This window comes from Cervus elaphus, chromosome 19, assembly GCF_910594005.1.
Source record: "Cervus elaphus chromosome 19, mCerEla1.1, whole genome shotgun sequence".
In the NCBI taxonomy this organism is placed as follows: Eukaryota; Metazoa; Chordata; class Mammalia; order Artiodactyla; family Cervidae; genus Cervus; species Cervus elaphus.
Window position 1 is genome coordinate 35,664,352 of NC_057833.1, and position 25,301 is coordinate 35,689,652.

The following is a 25,301-nucleotide window of genomic DNA, read 5'->3' on the forward strand; positions in this document are numbered from 1 at the left end:
GTAAATTAAAGCAGAATGAGGTCTTTTCTGCCTGATGGATTGGCAATTTTTTAAAGATAAATAACATACAGAGTTGGTAACACTGTAGGCAGATTCTCTATAGGTGAAATTATAAATAAATAATTTGGGGGGCGTTGTGCTGAGTCTTTGTTGCTGTGTGTGGGCTTTGTCTAATTGTGGAGAGTGGGGACTACTCTCTACTAGCAGTGCACAGACTTCTTATAGCAGCGGCTTCTCTTGCTGCGAAGCACAGGCTCTAAAGCATGGGCTTCAGTAGTTGCTGCACGTGGGCTCAGCTGTTGAGGCTCATGGGTTCCAGAGAACAGGCTCAACAGTTGTGGCTCAAGGGCTTACTTGCCCCTCAGAACATGGGACCTTCCTGGACCAGGGATGGAACTAGGGTCCCCTGCATTGCAAGACAGATTCTTAACCACTGGATCACCAGGGATGCCCATAAATAATTGTTACTTTTTAAAAAATGTTTATCAGTTTAGAAATATCTGTCAAAGTGTTTAATATTCGGTCTTCTGGCAAAGAATTTCCATGTCTAGGAATTTAATCTACGGAAATCTTATCACAAGTGCAAGATATGTGAGTACTAAGATGTTTATTATGGTATTATTCCTCTAGGGCAAATGTCCATTAATAAGGGACTGTTTAAATAAAATATGAAACAGCCAGACAACAGAATACTAGGCAGCCATTAAATACAGTCAGATAGAGCTATATGTACTAACCAGAGAAAAAGTTCAAACCATATTGTTTAAAAAAAAATAAAGCAAGATACAGTACAAAATGTAATCACTTATGTTGTTGACATATATATGTATAGAGGGACTTATATATTTGAATGTTTTTGCTATGAGATACTGAGGCAAAGATGGATAGCTCCCCACTCAACATTCACAGTTCCTCCTACATACAGTAGCATTACCATTGGAAGGCAGCTGTCTGGCCAGAAACTACACCTCCCACTCACCCTCCCCACCTCCAGTTCCTGCCAAGTAGCCAGCAAATGCCAGTGGGAGATGAGCAAAAATGAAGAGCTGGGGCATTTCAGAAATATCTGAATATCTCTTTCCCTATCTGCAGGCTACAAGGTGACAACTCTGAGCTAGCAGCTAACAGAACCACAAGACAGAAGTAGGCAGGGTCCCTGAAACACTCTGAGGGAAAAGAGCCACTGGGCCAGGAACACTGTGAAGTTGCTCAGTCGTGTGCGATTCTGCAATCCCATGGACTGTAGCTTACCAGGCTCCTCCATCCATTGACTTTTCCAGGCAAGAGTACTGGAGTGGGTTGCCATTTCTCTCTCCAAGGGACACTGTAGTGGAGTGCATTAATCCAATGCAATTTAGAAGTTGTTACAGCAGTTGGTGAATTCCCTGGTGGCTCAGTGGTAAAGAATCCGCTTACCAAAGTAGGATATGTGGAATGTGTGTTTGGTACCTGGTCTGGGAAGATACCCTGGAGGAGGAAATGTCAACCCACTCCAGTATTCTTGCCAGGAGAATCCCATAGACAAAGCAACCTGGTGGGCTACAGTCCATGGAGTCGCAAGAGTCAGACACGACTTAGCGGCTAAAGAACAATAGCAGTTGGTGTTACCCAAACTTACAGGTATGCATTCATTTTCTAACACTTTAAGTACATTTTCTTCTAAAAAGAAAAAAAATGGGCGGGGGCACTAGCAAGTGAAAAAGCAAGCCCCTAATTTTTGACTCTCCCTGGTCCGCAACAATTAAATAAAATGTGGGTCTTGATAAGCATGTATGTTAATCAATGTGTCATCTCTTGAGTTTCATGCCTTAGCCCCAAGGAATCAGTATTACACCAAGGAGTCTACCGACAGCCTCCCACGAACATAAGATGGTGTAACTGTCAGCAAGGCTCTTTAGATACTCATAAAACTTGCATTAAGAGACTCAAACTTTTGTTGTCTTGAGTCATAGAATGAAACAACTGACAGCCGAAGTATGTAGGCAAATATTTCACAACCTTTTATAATGGGGAAAGAAAGAAAAGCAACAGTAGTATATGCAATGCTGCAAGTTTAGGATTCAGAAATCTTCATATTCATCTTTCACATTACTTCCTCTCTCATGATCAACAAGACTGTAAAGCTCTTAGGATTCAACTCGAGTAAAATTAGGGCAATAATTTACACCTTAATTCAAGGCCTTACAAGGATTTGTGTGCATGCTCAGATGAGCACCTATGTGTTTTAAGAATAGATAGCAAAATCTGATTAACAAGTTGTTCTTTTCTTAAATAGCAAATATATAGTAGCCCTCCCATGAATCATGTCTCAACTAGAAAGTATACTGCAACAATGGAGAATCTGTTTTAAAAGCATACTTCTCCATTCAATAATTCCCCTCCCGTGAAGAAACAGGTTCTATGCACAGATAAAGAGTTATGAGAACAAAGACATTTGTTTTAATCATCTTTCCAAGTCTATGATCTAATGGGGATAAATGTATTGGTATTATAAACACTTCAAGGAAAAAAAGAAAAAGGCCGGAGGGAGGGGTGAGGAGGAATATACAAATAAGCCCATCCATGAAAGAAACGGTCTTAGAAACAAGCAGCTGCTTCAGCTCTTACAGCATCTGTCTTACTGGCTTCCAAAGCCATGTAAGGCATGCTTAGAAATGCTGTTCCTTCTCACCCAGCCCACGGAGAGAAGTGTTTTTCTTTTTTAACTCTTAAACCACCAGTTTGTTATCAGCTCATGTGTCTAACATGAAGTCTTAGCATTTCAGATTTAACGCTTTTCTTCAGACATAACATTTTTCTTTAGGAACATGAATTTCATAACCTGAATTCTCATTTTCATTTTACAAAAGCAATTGTGTTAGCTATTTTTCAAAAAATAAAAACTGCAACTAAGCAAAAAGTTCCCTACCATTCCTTCACCCCAAATTAGTTATCTTATGGGTGTATAATAGTATGTATACATGTATATACATACATGCTTTTAAAATGGGTTCATACTTACACATCCCATCCTACAATCTGATTTTTAAAAAATATTTGGTTATCTCTTTTTAATATGAATTTCTCAGTAAATGATCACCTTTGTTTTGTTGTTGTTCAGTTGTTAAGTTGTGGGTCTTTTGCGACCCCATGGATTGTAGCCCCCCAGGTTCCTCTGTCCTTGGGATTTCCCAAGCAAGAATACTGGAATGGGTTGCCATTCTTTTCTCCAGGGGATTTTCCTGACCTAGGGGTCGAACCCACAGCTCACATCTCCTGCACTGGCAGGTAGATTCTTTACCACTGAATCATTAGCGAAACCCCAAATGACCACCTACAACATTGTTAATAGCTGATTAATATTTTAAATTTAAAAAGTCCCTTTTAAACTCCTTACCAAACTTGAGACAGTGTTGCAAAGTAATTTTTAATGTAAAGTTGGTTAGTTAAATCATCAATCCTGTTGAGAACAAGGATGAATAACAAAACATAAGAAAAAGGCATCATTGCTCTCACAGTACCTTTTTTTGCCATATATTCTAGCCTCATGCAACTTCCAAGGAAATGGTAGTAAGCCCTCATCTCTGCCTCTGTGATCCCCACGGAGGTGCAAGGTAAGTATCTAGGGTCTTGCTGCCCACACCGCGTACACCAGGAGGCCATTGTATTCCGGAAGTTCTGCCCCTGTGCTCTCCTCGCTCCTCTCTCAGCACTGCACTTGCATAAACATGTGTAATCCTTTCTCCTGGCTAATCTCTCTGAAGTTCACTCAAGGGCATTTCATTGCTGACAGTTTATCCTGAGAGTGTTCACAGGATTATAGGCCCAACAGATGACCAAATCTCTTCCTCAGGAAACTGGGGGATGAGGAAGCCAGAGAGGGAAATCCTAACGCCAGTGAGAATTAGAATGTTTTTTCTTTTTTTAGAAGAATCACTTCATAAGATATACATCAGACCACTGGATATTTTGAAATAAGATAGGTACTTTCCTGGTGGTGGTCCAATGATTATGACTTTCTCCAGGTTGCCAAGGAATAAAATCTACAGAATTAACACTTCAACCAATAGAAGTCAATTACCTAAGTATGCCAACAAACACTGGCAAAGTTAAATGGTAATACTTCAGATCCTGAATTGGATGTCCCCAACCTTTTTGGCACCAGGGACCAGTTTCATGGAAGATAATTTTTCTGTAGACCAGGGTTGGGGGATGGTTCAGGATGATTCAAGCATATTACATTTATTTTGCATACTTTATTTCTATTATTATTACTTCAACTCCACCTCAGATCATCAGGCATTAGATCCCAGAGTTTGGGGACCCCTGATGTAAAGTGTCTGCTGAACTACTGCTACCAATCAGGTACAAGTACAATATCATGATTCTAAATGAGGGATGTTCTTTGCCTGTTGCAATCTGACTGAGATCCCACTTAACTACCACCTGGGGACATGTGAGTTCACTTTTCAGAACTGTGCCATGCAAACTGCTATACTCAGAAAGAGGTTGTTTTTCATAATGCATTTTATTTTGGTTCTTCATGCTTAATGTTTTTGTTTATTGATGTTAAGTTCCAAAGTTTAAAGAAAGGGCATAATGTGAACCATCCAATAAGTAAGTAATAAATAAGTCCTATACACAAACTTCTAATTTTCATTTGTATGATTCAAACTAATATTTCAAAGTATGACTTACAATTGGCCAAGGAGAAAACAGGAAAACATTTTTTACCAAAAAAAAAAATACTGTTTACTTTTAGAGACAGGGTAAAAGCTCCAATATTTTGGCCACCTGATGTGAAGAGCCAACTCACTGGAAAAGACCTTGACGCTGCAAAAGATTGCATGTAGAAGGAGAAGAGGGCAACAGAGGATGAGATGGTTGGATGGCATCACCAACTCAATGGACATGAGTTTGAGCAAACTCCAGGAGATAGTGAAGGACAGGGGAACCTGGCGTGCTCAGTCCATGGGGTCACAAAGAATCGGACATGACTTGGCAACTGAACAACAACAAAGTTTACACATATTAAAGTACTCAAATCTGAGGTATACATTTTAATGAATTCTGGCAAATGGATACATTCATGTAACATGTAACTCTTACCCTTTTCAAGATATAGAACATTTCCATCTATAGAAAGTATATACATGTCCCTTCCTAGCCAATCTTTGTTCCTAACCCCCAGGTAACCACTGTTATGATTTTTCAATAGAGACTAGTTTTGTCTGTTCAGAAACCTCATATAATGCAATCATACAGAATGTATTCTTCTATGTCTAGCTTCCTTCCCTCAATATAATGCTTCTAAGATTTATCCATGTTGTGTGCATCAGCAGTTCATTGATTTTTATGCTGAGTTGTATCCCATCCTATGGACAGTCACAGTTTGTCCATTCTCCTGATGATAGGCATTCGGGTTTTATTTTCAACTTGGGCTATTAAGAACAAAGTTTCTATAAATATTCATGTAAAGGTCTTTGTGAGGACATACATTTGCATTTCTCTTGGATGAATACCTAGGAGTGGTATTGCTAAGTAAAAAGAGAGGTGTATATCTAACTTGTAAAGTTTAAACCTTTTCCAAACTGGTTTTATCAAAAGGTTTTAAGATACTGGTTGCTCTGTTTAGTAATCCTCACAGTTGATTCTTTACTAGTGTTAATTTATGTGAAGTACTTTAAGACAATAGCTAAATTAAGAAAAATAAATTTAAATTGGGACACTAAAACTTTAAAAAGCTCTTTCTTTCCTACCATTAGGTACTGTATGTTGACTCCAACGAAATGAAAAGTCTGAACATCTAACACAAGGCAGCAAATACAGCAGCTTTCAAGCAACAGGTTATTACATAAAGCCAAACTTCCCCCAAATTGTTGTACCAGTTTGGATTCCCATCAGCATTATAGAAATGACTCCCCATATGCAGGTTATTTTTCTTACTAAGCATTAACTTCTTCAGCATTTCACTCAGAAACAAACAACCATAAATGCTTAACTGGAATCACAGCACGTAGGAACATCAGGGCTATCTTTGCCAACCACATAAACCCACAATGACAGTGTATATGGAACTCACACACCCAGCCATGACCCTAATTATAGGTATACCTCAGAGAAACTGAGGGTTCAGTTCCAGATCACTGCAACGAATGAATGCTGCAATAAAGCTAGTCACATGAAATTTTTAGTTTCCTAGTACATATAAAAGTTATCTTTATACTATTCTATAGCTTATTAAGTGTGCAATAACATTTTATCTAAAAAAATGTACATGCATTAATTTTAAAAATCTATTATTGCTAAAAAATTTTAATTAACCATCATCTGAGCCTTCAGTAAGTCATAATCTTTCTCAAAAGTAACAATTAAAGATCATTGATCACAGATCAGCATAACAAATATAATATAAATAAAAAGTTTGAAATATGAGAATTATAAAAATGGGACACAGAGACAAAGTGAGCAAATGTTAGAAAAAATGGTGCCAATAGACTTGCTCGACACGGGGTTGTCACAAACCTTCAATTTGTGTAAAAATACAAATATCTGTGAAGTGTAATAAAGCTAAGTGCAATAAAATATGTCGGTATATCTTTTTGCAGCTTACAGAACTCTAGGCAGAAACAGGCTGTAATCTTAGAAACTTTATACATTTGGATTATATGAACAAACTGCACAGTTCTTACAATTTCTACATTCCATGCACTGGCCTTTATCATTTGACTAAGATCAAGTACCTAATAAAGGACTGTATTTTCTTTATGTCTAACATCAGACTTGGAGATAACTAGGTACTGTACTAGGTAACTCTCTTTAGAAAAGAGCTGATTATCTCAGTAGTAATGGCAATGACAGATGAATGTTTCCCCTATCTTCTCCCCAAGAAACTACCATTACAGGTTTTGTTTGTTTGTTTGTTTTTTAAAAAAGCTTTTCTTAGCACTTCTAGGTGGCAGAGTAGGAGGACATGGAGTTCACATCCCTCCATGAACACATCAAACAGACATCTACATGTGGAGTAATACTCACTAAAAAGAGACCGGAGACTGACAAAGACTCTTATACAACCACAGCTGTACAAAAGACCCACATGGAGCAAGGTAGGAAGGGAAGAGAAGCCATCAGATCAGGTCAGGTGCAGAAGCCCCCTGTACCCTAGGAAGCGGATTACGTGGATTTGGAGATCTGATGTGGGGAGTGAGTGGTTTGAACACATAATGGGCACCCCAGCTCAGGGATCCAACACAGGGAATACAAGTCCCCTTAGCTGGGGAACAAGGTGGATGAAGCAGATTGAAATTGCCCAGGATTCTGGCTGGTTTCCTTCATTGCCCCAGTGACTGTTCCAGCCCAAGCTTAGTGCCTACTTGGCCACTCTTGCTCTGTGGTATAGCTTCATACTAGGGCAAGAGCTATCACAGCTGATGGGAGAGTAGACTGGGAAGTGGAGCTGGCTCCAACCCAAAAGAGCATCCAAATTGGGTGAGGGCAGCCATTACTGGTGCTCATGGAGGACACAGATCCAGAGTAGTCTGAACTGATGTGCTGGTACCACCCAAGCACATACCCTGGCCCGCATCAGATGCATACTCTGGTCCCTCTGGCTCTAGTACTGCTCCTCTCTGGGGGCAAAGTTAACAGTGCTGGGGAGAAGGAGCACACACTCAGAATAGAACCAGCTCAGACTCAACCCTCAGGGCTTTTGTTCCAGCAATTTGGGACCAAACCCCACACTCAATAGGGCCGTGAGGGCCACTGAGCAGAGAAGTCCTGTCTCATATCTGGCTCTGGCTTCAGGCTCTCCAGTCCCACACCTAGCAAGGTGTGCTGGCAGCACACCCTAAGGAAAGATATGACTTGTGCTCATGTCAGATCTGGCTCTCCCACCATAACCACTGGGCACATGCAGACTATCTATGGATGCTCCCACACGAGGACACCCCTTCAAGACCAGGATAGAGAACTAGTTCACCTAATTTCATAAAGACAGAAAAAATTAAGCAGAATAAGAAAACAGAGAATTTGTTTCAAATTAAAGAACAACTACTACCAAAAAAACCCTGAAAAAACAGTTAATGAAACAGATAATTTATCAGATAAATAGTTCAAAGCATTAGTAATAAGAATGCTATCGGAACTAGGAAAAAGAACAGATGGACTCAGTGGGAATATTAAAAAGGAGCTATAAATTTAAAAAGAATCAGTAAGAATTGAAGAATCCAGTAACTGAATTGAAACACTAGAAGGAATTAACAGCGGGCTAGGTGATACAGAGGCCTTCTCTGATGATAAAGAATCTGCGTGCCAATGCAGAAGACCCAGTTTCAATCCCTGCATCAGGAAAATCCCCTGGAGAAGGGAATGGCAACCCACTTCAGTATTCTTGACTGGAGAATCCCATGAACAGAGGAGCCTGGTGGGCTGCAGTCCATGGGGTCACAAAGAGTCAGACATGACTGAGCAGCTCACACACACACACAGGTGATACACAAGAACATATATGTAATCAGGAAGACAGAATAATAGAAATCACCTCATCAGAATGGCAAAAATTAAAACAAATTTTTAAAAGGAGAATAGATTAAAGGATCTCCAAAGGAATAACATCAAGCATAACAACATTTGCATTAGGGGTCCCAGAAGGAGAACAGAGAGAAAAAGGAGTCAAAAATGTATTTGATGAAATCATGGCTGAAAACTTCCCAAATCTGAGGAAGAAAATAGATATCCAGGTATAAGAAGCAGAGAATCTCAAACAAGATGAACCCATGGAGACCTAGATTAAGACAGATCATACTTAAAATAGCAAAAGTTAAAGAGAGAATTCTAAAGGCAGCAGGAGAAAAACAAAGTCACATGTGAGAGAACCCCCATAAGACTACCAGCAGATTTTTCTGCAGAAGCTTTGTAGGCCGGAAGGTAATATGATATATTTAAAATGCTGAAAGGGAAAAACCTACAATCTAGAATACTCTACCCAGCAAGATTATCATTCATAATTGAAGGAGAGGTAAAACTAAGCAAAACTAAGAGTTTATCAATACTAAACTAAACCTAATAGAAATGCTAAAAGATTTTCTCTAAGTGGAAAAAAGGTTACAAGAAGTATGAATCTATAGAAAAGGAAAAATCCTACTAGTGAAACAAATAAATAATGATAGCTATATATATTTGGACCAGCCACTTAAATGGTGTTTTAGTCCCTAAGTTATATCCAACCCTTTCTCAATCCCATGGACTGCAGCCCTCCAGATTCCTGTCAGTGGGATTTCCCAGGCAAGAATACTGGAGGGGGTTGTCATTTCCTTCTCCAGGGGATCTTCCCAGTGATCATTGAACCCAGATCTCCTGCACTGGCAGGCAGGTTCTTTATCACTGAGCCACCAGGGAAGACCAACAACTTAAATAAGTTGTTTAAAATATTAGAACAAAAAAATTGTAAAAATATAACTACAATATATTGTAAAGGGATAAACATGAACATATAAAATATGACATCAAAAACACAAAACATGAGAGAAAGGAATAAAAATATTATAGGTCAACATATATAAACTCCATGGTGACCACAAATCAAAATTCTACAACAGTTACACAAAAACTAAAGAGAGAGGAATGCATGCAAACCACTAAATAAAATTATCAAACCACAAAGAAAGAAACTAAAAGGAGAAGAAAAGAACAAAGAAGAACTACAACAACAAAACAAAACAAGTAGCAAAACAGCAATAAGTACATACCTATCAATAGTCACTTTAAATGTCAATGGACTAAATGCTACAACCAAAAGACACAGGTGGGGTGGCTGATGGGGTAAAAAAACAAGATATCTTTTGTTGCTCTCCAGAGACTTACTTCAGACCTAAACACACTCACAGAAAGTGAGAGGATTTTAAAATATATTTCATACAACTGGAAACAACAAGAAAGCTGGGGTATTAATACTCATATTAGACAAAATAGACTTTAAAAATAAAGTCTATAACAAAGGACAAGAAGTACATTATATAATGAAAAAGGGATGAATACAAGCAGAGAATGTGATACTTATTAATTTATATGTACATAATATAGGAACACCTAAATACATAAAACAAGTACTAAGATACATTAAAGGGGAAATTAACAATAGTGCTAGGGGACTTTAACACCCCACTCATATTAATGGACATATCCAGACAGAAAATCAATAAGGACACAATACTGACTCTTTGGACTTAATAGATATCTATAGGAAATTCCATCTAAAAGCAGAATATACATTCTTTTCAAGTACATATTGAACAGTCTTCAAGATAGAATACATGCTAGTCCACAAAATAAGTCTCAACAAATAGAAATTATATCAAACATTTTTTTCTGACACAATGGTATAAAACTAGAAATCAATTAAAAGAAGAAAAATGGGAAAAACACAAACACATGTAGATTAAACAACATCCAACTATAAAACCAACAAGTCAATGAAGGAATCAAAGAGGAAATCAGAAAATACCTCAAGACAAATGAAAATAAAAACATAAGTTTCCAAAACCTATGAGACACAGCAAAAGCAGTTCTAAGAGGGAAGTTTATAGCAAAGAGGCCTACCTCAAAAAACAAGAAAAATCTCAAACAACCTAACCTATCATTTAAAGGAATTAGAAAAAAAGAACAAATAAAGCCTAAAGCCAGCAGAAGGAAGGAAACAATAAGAATCAGAGAGGAAAGAAATAAAATAGAGACCAAAAAAGAAAAGATCAGTGAAATCAAGAGCTGGTTTTTTGAAAAGACAGACAAAATTGATAGGTTTTTAGCCAGGCTCATCAAGAAAAAAAGGACCCAAAGAACTCTATGCAATCAAGGTTAAGTCTATTTAGGTCCATGTTCCACTTTGAGTTAATTTTTATATGTAGGGTAAGGTATATGTCAAGGTTCACTCTTTGAACATAGAGGCCCAATTGCCCCAGCAACTTTTGTTGAGATTGCCTTTACACTTTTCTCCACTGAATTGCCTTAACACCTTTGTCAAAAATGAATTTGCCATGATTGTGTGGACTATTTCTGGATTCTGTCTTCTCTTCCAATGATCTGTATGTCTATCCTTTTGCCAACATCACACTGTCTTGATTACTTTGCTTTGTAGAAAATTTTTTTGCCTATTACAGTACTTTTTAGCTGATTATAAATTTTTAAAATCAGCTGATTTCTACCCCCAAATATTTGATAGACTTATGATCGGAGTTTTGTTTAATTTATAGATCAATTTGGGGACACCTGATATTTTAACATTGACTTTTCCAAACCGTAAACACAGGTCATGTATTATTTTAGTAAGCAGAGTAATTAAAGCCTTTATGAAATAACACATAGTGTTCATTCCCCTCTCATTTCTTCTGTTTCTTTTTTAGATTATACCACAAAGCCGTAAAAAATGATGACTATGATCTTTCTCTTTAAAACCTGGTTTAGTTTTCCCGAGGCACACTGAGAGAGAATATGTTCACACCACACCTGAAGGGCAAACCAGGTAGCGGAATTTTCCTCCTCATCTCTGCACCATATGTCAAGGTCTAAATCCCATTTCAGAGCCTGAGAAAATTTTCCTGCTTTGGAAGCGAAGCTGCTTTTGGTTGCTGTAGGGGGAAGAAAAAGTGTGTCAGAAACACATGAAATGAAAAGCAGAGGGATGTGAGTGAGGGTGTTGTTCATAAGACCCATCCATCTAGTCCAGGTCCTGCACCAGACCTTCCTCAACAGTGGGGGAGAAAAGAGAAGAAAGAATGAAACTAAAACAGTACTGTATATAAAAAAAAAAAAAGTTAAACAAGTAAAATAATAACTATGGAAGGTGATTGTTATGTTAGCTACTTTGCTATAATTATTTCACTATATATATATATATATATATATATAAACATCACATTGCACATCTTACATATATACAATTTTTACTTGTCAGAAATAAACAAGTAGGGGCCTCCCTGGTGGCTCAGTGGTAAAGAATCCGCCTGCCAATACAGGAGACAGAGGTTTTTTTTTTTTTTTTCAGGAGACAGAGGTTTGATCCCTGGTCTGGGAAGATCCCACATGCCATGGAGCAATTAAGCCCCTGCGACACAAGTATTGAGCCTGTGCTCTAGAGCCCCAGGGCCACAACTGTTGAGCCTATGCACTGCAACTACTGAAGCCCATGTGCCTAGAGCCCATGCTCTGCAATAAGAGAAGCCACTGCAATGAGAAGCCTGCACGCTGCAACTAGAGTAGCCCCTACTCACCACAACTAGAGAAAAGCCTGCACAGCGATGAAGACCCACACAGCCAAAAATAAATAATTTTTTTAAATAAATAAATATATTTTTATTGGAAAAATAAAAAAGAGAGACAGAAAGAAGCCATGAGGGAGGGAAGAAGCCAGTGAAATGGAGACGGGAAGGGCCTATAAAACCCCCCAGGAGCTGGAGGGGCCACAGGACACTTTAAACACAGTGATACCTCCAGCTCCATTTCAGTGTCTGTCTTTCCAGACCATAAACACCTCCTCTCCCATCCTCAGAAAACTCTCCTGAACCCTCTAACCTTCTAACCTTCTATGTGCATGAGTTTTGAGATACTGAGGAAAGAGTTGAGTTTCACAACTGAATCTCTAGGTGCATAAGCAAGGCAGCAGATGGACAGAGAAGCAGAGAGGCTGGGAGACCACAAGGAGAGAAGCCTGTGAGATGAGGGAGGAACTGAGGAGTGATGGCTAACTGCCTAAAATTTTCTCCTGGAGCTCACACAGCTTACCATCTGCCTCCCTGTCAGACTGTAGGCTCCAGGAGGACCTTCTATTCCTCCAAACCCCCAGTACACCTGAGGAGTGGTATAGGGCACCCTGGCTCTGGCCTTCACAGGGCCTATGGCCACCAGCAGAGGTCATGGCTGCTTCTTCACATGCCGACCCCAGTACCTGGCCCAGTGCCCAACTCTGGAGGTTCTTAGTAAATGAGGTTAGCCTTATAGGGGGTTAGATAAGGAGAAACAGGCAGACAGATCTCTTTCCCCTTTGTGACTGAATTAATTCTACCTTCCTTAGGTACACAAAAAGAAAAGGGCTAAAACGAATTTAAACTGATCTGATAACAGATTTAAGAAAAAAAAAAAACAACAACACTGATAAATAAACTAAAGCCTGGTAGGATAGGGCCTGGGATAAGATAACCGGACAAAGTAGTTCAGAATTAACCCTTCTAAACCAGGAAAGACCAACGTGTGCAAATATTTTGGGCACCTGAAGTTTCTCAACCGGTGTATATGTTGTACTTGAATATTCTTCATAGTAAAGTCCTCTAAATATAGGGATTCTTCCATACTAAGTAAAAGAGCACATTGGTGCTGTTGCCTTGCTATGATAACTGGGAGTTATAACTTTATTACATTTTTTCCCCCTAAAAGCACTCTAGTGCTCCACACAGAAAGTGCCAAATAGGCAGCACTCCCCAAAATATCTTAACAAAGTTTAATTCTTGTCTAAGTGTTACACATTGCATATTTAAGGTGTATGTGCTTAGTTGCTCATTCATGTCCAATTCTTGCGACCCCATAGACTGCCTGCCAGGTTCCTCTGTCTATGGGATTCTCCAGGCAAGAATACTGGAGTGGGTTGCCACTTCCTTCTCCAGGGGATCTTCCCGACTGAGTAAAGGAACCTGGGTCTCCTCCATTGCAGGCAGACTCTTTACCAACTGAGCTACAAGGGAAGTAAATCCTCAAATTTTAAATGATGGCTTTCCTTTGGAAGAAAGTGATTACTTACTAATGAACATTTCAAGTGGCTAGTAAAATACTCAGGGAACTAATGCTTTTCCCTTCCATCAGGTTTTTCGAAAGATTTTTAAAATTCATTAATAATGGGTCTATCATGTACTGGTTTATATTCCATTCTGCAATGGAATTCTGTGTGACAACACATAGGCCTTGAAAACAGCCAACACTGACCTTTGCATTCAGTATGATCTTGGGCAAGTTTCCTAACCTGTTTAATCCTCCAATTTCTATCCATAAAAATGGACTATACTGCTGATTAAATTTAATTAAATCAACAGTATATATACAGCACAATATGTGACACTAAAGAGGCAGAAAATAAATGATAGCTATGAAAACATAACTTTTAATATTACTTCCATGTCCTCTAGCCTCTCCAGCTTCTTTCCCCCAAAAAAGAATCTATGTGTATGAAGAAAGAAAAGTGGTAAGACACATAGATCTGTTTTCCACCTTGAGGTCATTCTTTCTTCCAAGGCAAAGTTTCTCAATTGTCCAGTAGAGAGGATCACTGACCAAGGAGGTCTGAGCAAAGAGTGGAATAAATGAGACAATCAGCATAGGAAAACCAATGCAGTTACCAAGGTGGCCATTCCTCACCCCACCCCTCTCCACCGACCTAATTCCTCTCCTTCCATTAGGATCCAGCTCAAGTCACACACTAGTGTGAAGCTTTCTTGGATCATTGAGGCTTACAACTTCAGCCTACAAACTCACAGCACTATCTGGATTAGCAACCAGTCAGAGGCCAACTTGTGACTTTTTTGCACTCTCTTGATATAACTATCAGATTGTTCCTCCTACTCTCTTCCAGTCCAGAGGCTTACAGGCCTCCTCCCCAAACCTCTCAGGTCCTCTGTTAGCTGGGTGCCACAGGGGCTGGTGGATTACCTAGTTGGTGTTAGACTCAGGCCGCAAATTCCCCGTCCAACACTCTCCCCACAACAGCTCATGGGCTGTAGGCCTGGCACAGTGATTTGTTCATGCAGGCACTTTCAATCTGTTATTGACCAGTTGGTATCATGATGTAGTTGTGGTATCTACACACACGGGTGGCCACAGAAAGATAGTGGGCTTTGGAACAGACCCCAGAGAAGGAAGAAGCACACTGAAAACAAAGCAAGCTTCTGTTTTGCCCAGAGCAAACACTTAAAACTGCCCAAGTATTTCATACCCTTACTAATTCTAAAGTTTGGACGCATAAGGCCAAGTTACTAGATTTGTTTTCAGTTGTCTACACAGCCGAAGCCCTGTTCTTTGAAGATTTCCTCCCTCAGTCCAAAGCCAAGCCAATTTTTGAGCCCACAGCTGATATGATCAGAAATGCCTAAGCTTCCTTTGAGCTGAGCCGATCAGATTCTCCAGAAAATGAAGTTGCACAGAGAGACCCAGTCTCTGGATCTGAAAGGGGACAGTGGCTGGGGATGGCCACATGGGGTTCATACCCACTGATATATGAACAGAGTTAATCTGCAAAGACAAGCAGATGGAGTGGTCCAGACACCAGAGGGAAGCAGAGACCACACACTAGTTGACAGAGGGCAAGAAGAGCCACCTCTGTTCCTGATGGCGCACTCTGCTGATGAGGCCCAGTAGAGCTTCCTGCTCTGAGATTGTGTGAGACACCCCACAACCCCAAGAGTATGGACTAGAAATACTGATAGTAGTGATCAGGAATGCAGCCTCTGGAGCCAAATCTGACTAGGTTCAAATCCTGACCCCTCCACTACTAGTAGAGTGCTACAAAACAAATTATTTTGTCCTTTGCTAATGTGAATTATATACATCTTTAATAACATCAATGTGTTAAATTCCAAAATCTCTTAAGCTTATAATCATCATTGCCTGCTAGTAAGAAATAAGTGCTTGAATTCAGTAAGCCTGTGATAATGAATGACAGCATCTTCCTTTACAGACTCGTTCAAATCAACTAATTCCCATCTCTCATAGTAAGCAGAAAACGAACCTATACTTGTTTGGGAAGAGTTAGTCCATGGTGCTAGACTAGGCTCAGAGGCTCTCTGGCTGCGCCATACACATTAACACCTAAAAGGGAGCAGACATGACAATAGCCTCACCCTTCAGGAAAAATTCCAAGATGAGAAAGACCATTTTCATTTTGATCCTCAAGGATTTCAACTACTGGCAGAGATTTCTATTTTTTTTATTCTTTTTCTCTCTCTCTCTTTTTTTTTTTATATTGTAGTGGTTTTTGCCATACATTGACATGAATCAGCTGAGATTTTTAACTTATCTATATAAGTGTAATTCAGCAAAATTTTCAGGCTACTTAAAACATTTTTTAAATATAGGGAATACAGATGAGCCTTTGTAGCACAAATATAGGTCCTTGGCCATAGTAGACCAAAGGAAGCCCTGGTGGGGTGCCAGGCATCCAATGACTGTGCCCAACACCCCTGGCTCCCTGACATGAGATCCCTATGATTAGTTGGCTGCTGGGTAACAGAGGGGAGGAAGCTTTTTTTTTTTTTAGCTCTCTTAAAAATGATTATTTAAGAGTTTCAGTTGTTTAACATTCAACGTCCCCGATATCTGGCAAAGCACAGAAGAAAATGCTTGAGACCCAGTTTACTAGAATAGTTTGCAAAGGTCCTAGTACAAAAAACTAGTCAAAAAGAATTCATTTGAATCAGTCCTAATGAGATGGATGAAACTGGAGCCCATTATACAGAGTGAAGTAAGCCAGAAAGATAAAGAACATTACAGCATACTAACACATATATATGGAATTTAGAAAGATGGTAATGATAACCCTATATGCAAAACAGAAAAAGAGACACAGAAATACAGAACAGACTTTTGAACTCTGTGGGAGAATGTGAGGGTGGGATGTTTCAAAAGAACAGCATGTATACTATCTATGGTGAAACAGATCACCAGCCCAGGTGGGATGCATGAGACAAGTGCTCGGGCCTGGTGCACTGGGAAGACCCAGAGGAGTCGGGTGAAGAGGGAGGTGGGAGGGGGGATCGGGATGGGGAATAAGTGTAAATCTATGGCTGATTCATATCAATGTATGACAAAACCCACTGAAATGTTGTGAAGTAATTAGCCTCCAACTAATAAAAAAATTAAAAAAAAAAAAAAAAAACAAAAAACACAGCAGCCTGCCTGAAACAATACTGTGATGAAGGAAGGCTGTACGGATGAAGCACATTTTCTCTGTGAAATATACACAAGGTAAAAAGCCATTCTGCTTCCCCCCTGGAACCCAGAATGTTAGAAAGAGGTTCACTTGCATCCTAATAACAAGAAAAGCCAAATAAACTATAACCCATCTTAAACCCCATACAAGTAAACATGAAGAAATCACCTAAAAGTTTTCAGTGAATTGTGAAAGATTGAACCAGGATGCAAGGGGCATTCACAGCCACCTGCAGCTTTTCTCATTGGATTGAGGACTAGGTGGGAGACCAGAGAGAGCTTCCATAGAGGGTCGATCTGGAGGAGGAGAGGTGCCCAGTAAAGCACATTTCTCCCTGCAGACCATAGTCCCTTCGCACATGATGGCTTCACCATCTCCACAAAGCCCTGTGTGACAGGCATGTTTTGAGGTGGCCTTGAATTACTCTCTCTCCAATACCCAGGACTGCTGAGGATAGTTGCAAAGAAAGAAGCAAGGAGAGCAGTTGATTCTCAGCATAGAAGAGATTATTGCACAGTCCCTCAAGGCAGCCGCTCACAATTTCCGCTGCTGCCAGGGCTGAGGTGTGGGGTCCCACAGCCTCCTCATATCCTCCGCCACCCTTGCCTCACTTCCTCTGCCCATGTCAGCCTCACTGCCATCTCCTGAAAGCAATGAAGCCTCTTGTTTTCAGCCTGTGCCGCACACGGCACTCTCACATTGCTCAAGTTGTGGCTTCCAGTTAGTACAAGAAACTTACTATGCCAGTAGATTTGAGGGACAATGAAACACTCCTTCCATGCTTTTCCTGCTAGTCCATAAAGCAACAATTGGGATCATTTTATATTCAGAGTCCCTTTTGCTATAGTCCTCACTGGGGCTTCCCTGATGGCTCATACAGTAAAGAATCTGCCTGCAATGCAGGAAACCTGGCTTTGATCCCTGGGTCAGGAAGATCCCCTAGAGAAGGGAAAGGCAACCCACTTCAGTATTCTTGCCTGGAGAATCCCAGGGACAGAGGAGCCTGGCAGGCTACAGTCCATGGGGTCACAAAGAGTCAGACATGACTGAAGTGACTAACTGTGTCACTTCACTTTCAAAGGATTTATTTATTTTTAACCATTTTCAAGCATATAGTATAGTTCCACTTATAAAATAAGCAGAAGGACCAGCATAATTATTACCCTACCTTAGAGATGACAAAATTCCACTTATTCAAACATGTTTTTCTTGATCTCCTACTACATGGCTAATTTATTCTACCAGGCCATGGAGCAATATTAGTTGGTATTTCTGTCCTGAAGTAAGGCATGGTCATGTTATATTAGAAAAGACTCTAGCACATATTCAACCAACAAACGAAACAAGTGCCAATATTTGGAACAAGAGAAAAATCCAAAATAGACTGCAAGCAAATGCAGAAAAACACAAATGAGATGGACACCAACTATTATAGGTGCTCAGAAAGGGAAAAGAGGCTGGGCCCAACCTGGCCCAATCTGTGCAAGTCTCCTGGGGGAGGGAAGGCTTGAGACAGACCCTGGAAGATTCAGACAGGCAGGCAGAGCATTCCTGGTGAGAAGAATCATAAGTGGGACTGAGACAGAGGGAGAACCCAGGAAGGCTAAGAGACTGAGACCAGGGCCCTTTTCCAAACCACTCAAATAGAACAAATAAAAAGAGAGCTTTTTCATGAATAATGCCAGGTACTGAGCTAGACCTAAGCATAAGATGAAGTAGACATCATTTCTGCCCTCAGAGAGCACACAGGAAGTAAGGCAGAAATCCTTCCCCAGTACCAAACTGACGTAATATCCACCCTCAAAATTATTTTCAAGCAGCAAAAAAAAATGTCTGCCCTGATATAATAGAAAGAACATAGGCTTTGACATTAGACCTCGGTTCCAATCTTGACTCCACCTCTTAGCAGCACTGTAGCTGTAAGCAATTTACTTAATTCAGTTTTTTTATTCTTAGTTTTGCCATTTATCAAAATGAAAGTAATAACAGTTACTTTCTCAAGCTGCAAAGATACAAAGGTACATGTGAAAGGGCACTGCACTCAATAAATGTGAGTTTTCTTTTTCAAATGGGTAGTAATAATAATAATAATAATAATAGAATAGAGAAGTTCCTCTCATTACATCTTCCTTTACCCTCCTCTTCTGTAGCCTAAGGTCTAATTTCATATTACTTTTAAGCATTTGTCAGTATATTAGTTTATATGTATAATGTTATCCCAGAAAATACCTATTTTAGAACCAACAGAGACAGTTATCAGAGATCTCTCCCCACCAATATCTTTTGATGGCTAAATATCTAATATTTGAGCTTCTTCTTGGAACTTTTGCTTATAATCTGTTATGTTAAGTTACTAACCCCACAGGTATTTTTCAAGGGCAGACAATGTAGGATCCTAGTGTGGACACCAGCATAGTGAACTGGAGGACTGAAGCTTTAGGGATGCATTCCTTGAAAGCAAACCAAACCCCTGGGCAAACAGGTTCAGCCATGACCTGCATATACATTAGAAATATGAAACCTTTGAAACCTTCAGTGGGAGGTCCTCTCTGAGACCAGGAGGATAATACTTGTTGGAGGGAATACTCCCCTTTCCTGTGCTTTTCTAAACTGTCCCTCACACCAAGAAAGCTTTGAGGGTGTCCACAATACTGAGAGTCAGCAACATTCAGGTGGTCGGGTCCTACTTCTCAGTTTTTGTTTGGTCACCATAATGGAAAAAGCAGAGGGGTGGCGCCCAGGAGCAAGAATGTACACTCTGCTCTAAAATAGAAAATTCAGGCCTGCAACCCTGCCAGAACAGATGTAGATAGGCAGAAGCTGGGGAGGAGCAAGAGGAAGAGAAGTAGCACTGATGGTGCCTACAATGGACCAGGGCAAAGGACAAAGTGGGAGAGGATGCTGTCCTTGCATCTAAAGCCATTCTCACTATCTCTGCTTCTGCCCTCCAACAAACACTAAGCACTTACAAAGTACTATTTAGACATTCATCTTCTACTGGTCCTGTGGAGTGGGTGTTATCTTCATCTTACATATAAGAGAACCAAGACTCAGAGGCAAAATAACATGCTACATAGCTGTTTACTGGCAAAGCCTGGGTGCAGCCTGCTTCACATCTGAAAAGGTAGGAATTGCCATTGATATTCTCCATATAGAGAAAATGATCACCTCTAAATCAATGTTATTTAGACACTGATTCTAAGGAATCCTGATTTCATAAATGACTGCTCTTCACAACACATATCATTATTATCACCTATGACAATATTATCACATATGACAATATTTCGGTTAATATCTGCTGGGGGGTCAGGGCATGCATGCTCAGTTGTTCAGTCATGTTTGACTCTTTGCAACCCCATGGACTGTAGCACATCAGGCTCCTTTGTCCATGGGATTATTCAAGCAAGAACACTAGAGTAGGTTGCCATTTCTTCCTTCAGGACATCTTCCCAGCCCAAGGATTGAATCCATGTCTCCGCATTGGCAAGAGGAATTTTTAATGGAGCCACCTGGGAAGCCAAAGTCTGTTTGGCATTCTTCACCAAAAGCTGGCATTCACAAAATAAACACAGTAACATCCATTCAGCCTTTAGAGCACCACATTATCTCTGAATAATACTTTTATAGTCATTTAATTATCTTTACTGGTACTATTTGTTTTTCATGTGGATTTGAAGGTTCATCTAGGGTCACTTGTTTTTAGCCTGAAGAACTTCCTTTAGTATTTCTTGAAGGTGACTCTGTTAGCAACAAATTCTCTATTTTTGCTTATCCAGGAATGTCTTTATTTCACCTTTATTTTTTAAAAGATAGTTTTGCTGGATATAAGATTTTTTTTCATTTATTTTTATTAGTTGGAGGCTACTTATTTACAATATTGTAGTGGTTTTTGTCATACATTGACATAAATCAGCCATGGATTTTCATGTATTCCCCATCCCGATCCCCCCTCCCACCTCCCTCTCCACCCGATTCCTCTGGGTCTTCCCAGTGCACCAGGCCCGAGCACTTGTCTCATGCATCCAGCCTGGACTGGTGGTCTGTTTCACCCTAGATAATATACATGTTTCGATGCTGTTCTCTCAAAACAGCCCACCCTCGCCTTCTCCCACAGAGTCCAAAATTCTGTTCTGTACATCTGTGTCTCTTTTTCTGTTTTGCATATATGGATATAAGATTTTGATGGACAGTTGTTTCTCTTAGCACTTTGAACATGTCATCCCACTGCTTTCTGGTGCCCATTGTTTCTGATGAGAGTCAGCTGTTAACCTTACTAAGGTTCCCATACACATAGCGAGTCATTTTTTCTCTTAAAGTTTTCATTTTTATTATGATGTGACCAGGTGTAGTTCTCTTTGTCTTTATTCTATTTGGACTTAACTGAACTTTTTGGATGTGTTAACAAACGCCTTTCATCAATTTGGGACTTTTTAAAAGTCATTATTTCTTTCAATATTATCTCTGCTCCATTTTCTCTCTCTTCTTTCTGGTATTTCAATTTCATGCATTTTCAGTTCAGTTCAGTTCAGTCACTCAGTCGTGTCCGACTCTTTGTGACCCCATGAACCACAGCACACCAAGCCTCCCTGTCCATCACCAACTCCCGGAGCCCACCCAAACCCATGTCCATTGAGTCAGTGATACCATCCAGCCATCTCATCCTCCATCGTCCCCTTCTCCTCCTGCCCTCAAATTTTACCAGCATCAGGGTCTTTTCAACTGAGTCAACTCTTTGCATGAGGTGGCCAAAGTATTGGAGTTTCAGCTTCAGCATCAGTCTTTCCAATGAACACCCAGGACTGATCTCCTTTAGGATGGACTGGTTGGATCTCCTTGTAGTCCAAGGGACTCTCAAGAGTCTTCTCCAACACCACAGTTCAAAAGCATCAATTCTTCGGCACTCAGCTTTCTTCACCATCCAACTCTCACATTCATACATGACCACTGGAAAAACCATAGCCTTGACTAGACGGACCTTTGTTAGCAAAGTAATGTCTCTGCTTTTTAATATGCTATCTAGGTTGGTCATAACTTTCCTTCCAAGGAGTAAGCATCTTTTAATTTCACGGCTGCAGTCACCATCTGCAGTGATTTTGGAGCCCCAAAAAAATAAAGTTTGCCACTGTTTCCACTGTTTCCTCATCTATTTCCCATGAAGTGATGGAACCAGATGCCATGATCTTAGTTTTCTGAATGTTGAGCTTTAAGCCAACTTTTTCACTCTTCTCTTTCACTTTCATCAAGAGGCTTTTTAGTTCCTCTTCACTTTCTGCCGTAAGGGTGGTGTCATCTGCATGTCTGAGGTTATTTATATTTCTCCCAGCAATCTTGATTCCAACTTGTGCTTCTTCCAGCCCAGCGTGGGGCATTCATGCATTTTGGTATACTTAATAGTGTCCCCACATTTCTCTGAGGCTCTGTTCACTTTCTTCATTAGTTTTTCCCTCTGTTCTTCAGATTGCAGTATCTATCGATCTATCTCCATGTTCCTTGGGTCTTTCCTCTGCCAGTTCAAATCCACCATTCAGCTCCTCTAGTGAAATTTTCATTTCAGTTGTAGTTCTCAACTCCAGAATTACCTTTTGATACTTTTAAAATATTTCTATTTATTGATAGTCTCTGGTGAGAAATTGTCATTGTACTTTACTTCTTTAATCATGGTCTCCTTTCATTCTTTGAACGTTATCTATAGTGGCTGCATTAAATTGAAGTCTTTGCTAAATCTAACATCTGAATTTTTTTTTTTTGAACTTTCTTACAGTTTCTTCTAATGCCTGCTTTTTTACTCTTGTTCATGGGTCACACTTTCTTTTCTTTTCTTTTCTTTTTTTTTTGCAGATCTTGTAAGTTTTGGCTGAAAACTGGATGTTTTAGGTAATATATTATAGTAAATTTGGATTCTGATTCCTCTCTTCCCCATCTCTGGGGCTTGTTTTTACTTGCTGGTATTTGTTCACTTGTTTGCCTAGTGATACAGTTAAGACTATTTTAGTGAAGTCTGTTTCTCTTGCAATATGAACCCTCTCATATCATTCTTCAGACAGGGCTGCCTTGGAGCCTTGGACATGGTCTCAGTCACTCTTAGATAACAGTAGGTTTAACAGGGCTTTTTTGCCTGTCTCTTCTACAGATCTGTTAAGTTGTCTGCCTCTTTTGATATCACACCCAACTGTTAGGCTCATTCACTGCCCACTGCTATGGCTTGAATGTTTATTGTCCCCCCCAAATTCATATGTTGAAATCCTAACCACTAAAGATCAATGTAATAGTAAAGTGGGTGGAGGCTTTGGGGAAAGTGCCTAAGTCATAAGGATAGAACCCTCATAAATGGGATTAGTGCCTTACAAAAGAGGCTCCAGAGAGATCTCTAGCCCCTTCTGTTGTGTTAGGATATATTCCAGAATCTGTGACCCAGAAGAGGGCCCTCATCATGCTGGCACCCTGATCCCAGACTTCCAGGCTACAGAACCATGGGGATATAAACAAATTCCCTTTGTTTATATCAGTATAGGGAATATGCTATGCACAGGCCTGTACTATAATTAATGGGGCTTCTTTGAAAAATAAGAATGACTTGCTCATCAACCCCAGGTGAACGGCTGGGAGCAGTAAAAAGTACATTGTGGAAAGACATCTTGAAAACAAGATGTTGAAGTACTGATGTGACTGATGGAAAACCATTAGTGACTGTTCCCGTAACCAGAGCCTTGAGGGAGTTACTGAGAAAGGGCCTCACTAGCCAAAAGGCTAAAGAAAGTCATGAAAGGCCTGAAGGTTTGACATTGAGGACTGTGCATTGTATACCTAGAGCACGAATAAGGAAGAAGTTAACAATAAAAGGCATGCAAGGATTAGGATCTGGGCTTTTGCATGCGAAAGGCATCAGCCTCCTGATCCCCACTTCATTTCTGAGTCTTATTTTTCCTTATTCTTCTGCAGCACTGCTCCCCCAGGTAGGTTCGTTGTTGGGCTGGTCCCAACATTTGGTGCCTGAACAGAGACTTGAGGGTGCAAGTAGCTTTCGAGGCTCTTTTTTGACAGTGCCAGAAGACGTGGGGAATTCCAGCCAAGAGATTGGAGGACAGTGAAAGTACTTGGTGAGTACACCCCCGTGGATTTGTCAATCAGGGACACAATAGGGTAATCTCCTTCTAAGTATGCTGAATATATTGTGCTTCTAAAAACCTTACTACATAGCTCTGGAGTGAAAGTGAAAGAAGAGAATTTTCCAGGAATTATTTCAGGCAATTCATAACCACTGTCACTGTTTGGACCCAGAAAATGGGACTTCACGTCTTAATGAGTGGAAAGAAGTGATGTGCTGTTTGCATAGAGCCTATCAGTCTGGGGAGCCCATTCCTATAAGTGTGTGGTCTCTCTGTAACCTTATTTATACTACTTTGGCTCCTTTACAATCTGAATGGTCTGACTCTTCTGATTCAGAATCTGATACTCCTGATCCTCCTGCATTTCAGGAGTCACCTATCCAGCTGCCTCATATTTATGAAAATCTGGATAAAGGGAAATATAACCCTTTGGAAGCAGAGAGAGGGGCTCAATTTTTGAGTCCTAAATCCCATGTTAACTATGGTATTGAGCAACATCCTGAAGCTTTCCCTTTATCACCAGTCTCATAGCCTTCGGCTCCTTGGCCGGAGCCCCCTATAGTTCAGGAACCCCCTCCACTAGATCCTGATACAACATGGGATGATGGGGTATTTAGAGCTGCAGTCACAATACCAAAGACATCTGCGCCTGCTCTCTCATCTTTTCAACAAGCTGTATGAGAAGCGAGGCAAGAAGGTGACCTTGATGCTTTGGTTTTGCCTGTTATCATGACTGAGGTGCCCCCTAATGCTCAACTTCCACAAGGTGGGGTACAATTTGAACATATTCCTCTATCTTTTAAAACTATTAAGGAGATTAAACAGGCATGCACTACATGGAACTACATCTCGTTACATCACAGGTCTTATTCAGGGGTTGACTCAGTCTGAACAACTCATTCCATATGATTCGGAAATAATTGCTAGAACTTGCTTATCCACTTTGGAATTTTTACAGTTCCAAACATGGTGACAAGATGAGGCCTCTCAACAGGCTCAAAGAAATACAGCTGCTAATCCTCCTCTTAATATTACTGTGGAACAATTAATGGGGTCAGGGGCGTTATCAAGGGATTCAGAGACAACTACAATTCGATGATCAACTTATAAGTCAAATTAGATTAATTTGTCTTAGAGCATGGGAAAAGGTTAGCCCCCCGGGACAGTCTCATCCTTCTTTTGTTAATGTAAAACAATCCAATGGAGAACCTTATACTGATTTTATCACCCAATTAAAACAAAATCTGGTGAGA

At 40.1% G+C, this 25,301-nt stretch overlaps 1 protein-coding gene across 6 annotated transcripts in view; it reads right to left on the bottom strand.

Moving 5' to 3' along the window:
• Window positions 1-25,301, bottom strand: part of MCF2L2 (MCF.2 cell line derived transforming sequence-like 2) — a 269,485-nt gene that overhangs the window by 229,194 nt on the left and 14,990 nt on the right. The gene's annotated exons all lie outside the window — the stretch shown is intronic.